Source organism: Salvia hispanica, chromosome 2, assembly GCF_029641045.1.
Source record: "Salvia hispanica isolate PSC_SH4W2 chromosome 2, Shi_PSC_v1, whole genome shotgun sequence".
Classification (NCBI taxonomy): Eukaryota; Viridiplantae; Streptophyta; class Magnoliopsida; order Lamiales; family Lamiaceae; genus Salvia; species Salvia hispanica.
The window spans coordinates 26,538,620-26,543,355 of NC_142693.1; the positions used below are offsets into that span (position 1 = coordinate 26,538,620).

General features: G+C 37.1%; 1 pseudogene; it reads right to left on the bottom strand.

Annotated features, from left to right (window-relative positions):
• Window positions 1-3,432: 3,432 nt before the first annotated feature.
• On the bottom strand, window positions 3,433-4,427 carry LOC125198796 (receptor-like protein 9DC3; annotated as a pseudogene).
• Window positions 4,428-4,736: the final 309 nt, after the last annotated feature.

The window sequence follows — 4,736 nt, forward strand, 5'->3', positions numbered from 1 at the left end:
ATAATTTGCAAGTGATGTCCATTATTTTTTTTCATATATCGAGTCATGACTCACTTGGCGTGAAATTTGTGTTTGCCCTTGTAACTTTGGACCTCTTGCTTGAGTAGTATTATTTAAATTCATAAGAACGATATTTGATTTTATGAGCTTCCATCATTGAACTTCATTCATAAAGTTGTTTGTAGCTATGACCTTCAGTATGATCACATCTTCAGACCTGTTTTTCTTCAAAGGATGGAATATTCTTCTTGGAACTTTGGTTCACCCCTTTATTTTGTAACCATGTTTGTGGCAAGCTCTTTCTGGCAGAAGTGAAATTCTTTTTAGCTCAGTTTCACTACATATATTGTTTCACACCCAATGATTTTTCTTTCTTCAGCACCAAGTTAAGGCTATCATGTTCTCTTCTTCCTTAACGGTTCTGAATAGTTTCAATCACTTTGTGTTGCCCTCAACAAACTCGTCGAACCATTATTAGTTTCAATCACTTTGTGATTGTTTTAGGCCTTGACATGTTTGATCAATAACTGCTGTCTGAAATTTTTACAAATTTTGATCGGGCAGTCTGGTATGGAATTTGAGATTTCTAAAGCTTTTATCTACCTTACCATTTTACTTTCGCATTTGCGTTACTCCTTTTTGTTCGTTGCGCTAAGACCCCTTTGAGACCACATTTTGAGAATCTATGGGGAATTCGAACCTTTTATCATGCAATGAGTTACTTCTACTCTTTTCTACCTTATTGCGTGAACTTACTTGTCCGTTCTATTTTCTTCCAAGTATTTTTCATCTTGCTGTGCAACTGTCCTATGTCTTTTCTTGCGCAACTGTCTTCTTCCAATGCTAATGTGTGATCATTCCTTGAACCCTACTTATAGGAAGAATCATAATTTTACAAGTACATCACATCACTACTATTGGATTTGAATAAATACGCTAACGACTCGAGTGAAAATGAATTAGAATGCCACCTAGACGCAACGTAGGACGTGGGAATCAGGAATCCACCACCTCCACGGGTAGATAGGGAAGTCGTGAAGCTGTTTTTAGACCAAAAGCCTCCTCTCTTCGACGGAACGGGACCAGCGAAGGCTGAAACTTGGGTACGCGCTTTGGAACGCATCTTCAAAACCTTGGTGTGCAACGATGCGGAGAAGATGATTTGCGTGATACATCAACTGACCGGGTCCGCCGACTTTTGGTGGGATACCAAGCTGAAAACCATGCCATAGGATCGAGTGGATGGGATGGCGTGGGAGGACTTCAAGGCCGAAGTATATGACAAGTACATACCTAAAAGCTACCGCAAAGCAAAGGCTTCGGAAGAAGAAAGTGTGACGCCGTATTTATTATACCCTAGAGAGGCGGGCTGTTACAGTTGGTATCAGAGCCGCAGTTCTTTCCGCTCTGGACCCAAGAGTCTTTTCAAAATTTAAGTTTATCATTTACTAACACACTAAATACGAAAGGCTCAACACCGCAACTCGTCCTGCTCAACCACGAAGAAAGAGGTACAAAATATTACTATGAATTTCGTTTGAAAATATTATGCTCTTGAAAATTTCGGTGGAAAATGTTATTGTTATGAAAATGGAAAGCATGCCATAAGTGTTAGAAATATTGTGTGAATGTGAACCGATGCTTCCCGAATGGTGATCCGTCAACTATCGTATGAGAGCTTGTGAAATTGTGAAATGCGATTCCATAGAATATTGATTGACTGAGTGTTACTATCCACATATATTAATGTCCGATGCTTTTTATGCAATGGGACACCAAATGATTTATATAAACATGTGGATTGTGCAATATATGTATGGCGTTTTATGAGGTGAAAATTCATGACCGAGGAAGTGCGAGGTATCGCGAAGAACCACTGTGAAAGTAAAATGTGGAACTTTGAACTTTGTTGCTAACTTAGGAGCCATATGAAGCTTGAGTTAGGTAATGATCGAATATATGTTGATGTATGAGACTTCAAGCTATGCTTGAAATTATAGAGTGCCTAAGAAGTAGGCCATACTGAACGTGCTAGAACTTAGTTGTAAGTTGACAACTGCAATATCACTTTCCTGAGTGATAGAACTAGCGAAAATATATATTCCGAACTTTGGTGTATCCTTACAATGGTGAGATCATACCTAAGATCTAATAAGACTATGCAGTCTTGCATACCATGCCAAAGTGGCGGCGCGACTCAAATACGACGACGTTTATTACACCTTAAGACCACGTGTATAATGGCAATCGAAAATGACTATGTGACATGGCAAGAAGAAGACTTTGAAGATGCGACCATAAAAATTAGTTATTAATTTCGACGATACGATGAATCTCAACTTGGAATCCACGGTTTCATTGAACGACGTTGCCATGATCAGGCTCGGGAAAAATGTACGAGGGAGTGCGACCTTCGTAGTTAGAATGACCAATTTTTAAATCAACAGTACTTACTTGAATCCTAAGTCCTTTTCGGGACGTTTTGATCGTAGTTATGATATCTATTCTTCTTTGAATTTCTTGATTAAACCGCCGTCTTACTGCTTTGATAATTCGTTTAATACCTTGGTCAAATCTCTTTAAATGAAACCCTGACTTATGTTTTTATTTCTTCTAAGTCCGTTTTGGTAGCAGTCGTCGTATTTATTATACCCTAGAGAGGCGGGTTGTTACACCTATTGTGGGACGGAGGGAGTAATTATTATGTAAATCAATTTTCTATAGTGGTCAGTAGTAACTTATTATGATTACCTAGTTCGAGGGGTATTTGCTGATAAAATTATCTATCAATATAATTGACTTGAGGTCAATATTTTATTGGCGAAAAACTGCATTGATTTCTCTTGCACAAAGTTTTAATTAGAAAACATTTAATATGACACATTTGGAATTATATACAGAATGCGAAAAGTATTAATTTTATTTTTATGGACGTAATAATTATGACGGAAATTCTATATCAATTGGCTTGAGATGACCTAGTTCGAGGGGTATTTGCTAAGTTCTCTATCAATTGACTTGAGGTCAATAGTTATTGGCCAAAAATTTATTTAGAAAAAATTTAATCGATTGACGAATCAAATAAAATTGAAGATAAAAATTTTGGGAAAATTAAATTGTCATTGCTTACAAGTGGTCCTATATAGAGGTTAGAGAAGTATAAATATATTTTTGACTTAGTCAGAGCCTCAATTTATATCTTCTCCCAAAAATCAAAATACTTATGCTAGTTTTTTCTGAAATAAATCATCGTTTTAATACGTTAACTTTTCTTATTGTACAATATTATGATTTTAAACATAATTTTTTATGCAATTCTAGCATTAAATGGAAGAAAATGTTAATAGTTATTTGGACTTCATGAAAATTTCTTACTGCATAATTACTTCTAGAAGTAGACACACAAATATAATGGCATATATTAAACATAAACAAAACACTAATAGCGATCAATACAAACATTGGATAATTAAAACAAAAACATTCATACTATGACAAGCTAGATTGCCTTATCTTCACGACTGTCTTCTAGCCAGATTCCTCACAGTTCTTCTTTGTCTATCTCTTTTCTTCCTGCACCGGCAAAAGTCAAAGATCTTCTCTAAAACATCGTCAACTATCTCATAGTATTTATACCTGAAACTTCGCCAAAATAAAAGCAGCCAAGAAAAGATTCCTATGCTCACAACATATCCAAGAGCAATAAACACATAAATCCACTCCACCTCCACATCCGATTCCACTTCCACATGAAGAGGTGATGGTTTCCGTTTTCCATCGCTCCCGTCACATTTTCTCGTTATTGGAAATCCACACAACCCTACATTTCCCGCATATGAATTATTCTCAAACGTGGAAAGTTGACCAAACTATGCTATTTTTCCCTTAAGATTATTCATCGAAAGGTTCAACTTCGCAAGAAATGTCAGCTTTGCCAATTCACGTGGAATTTCTCCATCCAGTTTGTTCGAAGACAAATCCAACGACTTGAGGATACTCATATCTCCAAGAGATGCCGGTATATGTCCTCCAATGGTATTGTGGGACAAATTCAAGTATCTAATAGACGTAAGATTCACTATAGAAGGTGGAATGGTCCCAGAGAATTTGTTGGAGGACAAGTCAATAGTTGTAAAGGTATTAAGTAGTCGCTGCAATAACTGATCTAATCCTTTCAATGTGAGCCTCAACTTTATATATTTTAGAAATAAATTTTCTCCATCATCGGTCTGGTTTTCCTTGGCATCTATCATACCTCGCAAGTTGTTGAGATATCTCTCAAGTAGAGAGCCAATAAATGCATTATGTGATACATCCAAGACTTGCAACTTTGGAAACGGCAGCTTAGTGTTTGAAGCCACCAACATCGTTCCATGGAACTTATTTGACCTCAAGACAAGGATGCGAAGTTGAGGGAGTGTTTCCATCCAAAACGGAAACACATCTCGTATTTCATTATTACCAATGTCGATACCCTGCAGACCTAGGCAGTTGAGTAGGGTTCGGGACAGTGTTCCTTCCAATTTGTTTCCGTTCAGATTGATTGACTCAAGACTGCAACCCTTTGTGAATGATGGTAGGGTGCTTGTAAGTTTATTTGCATTCAAATGAAGTATTAACAAAGATGTGCTCAAGTTCCCTAGACAATATGGAAGTGCCCCTTCCAAGTTATTGTACGATAAATAGAGGATTCGGAGGGATCTTAAGTTGCAAATGGATGTTGGAATCACTCCACC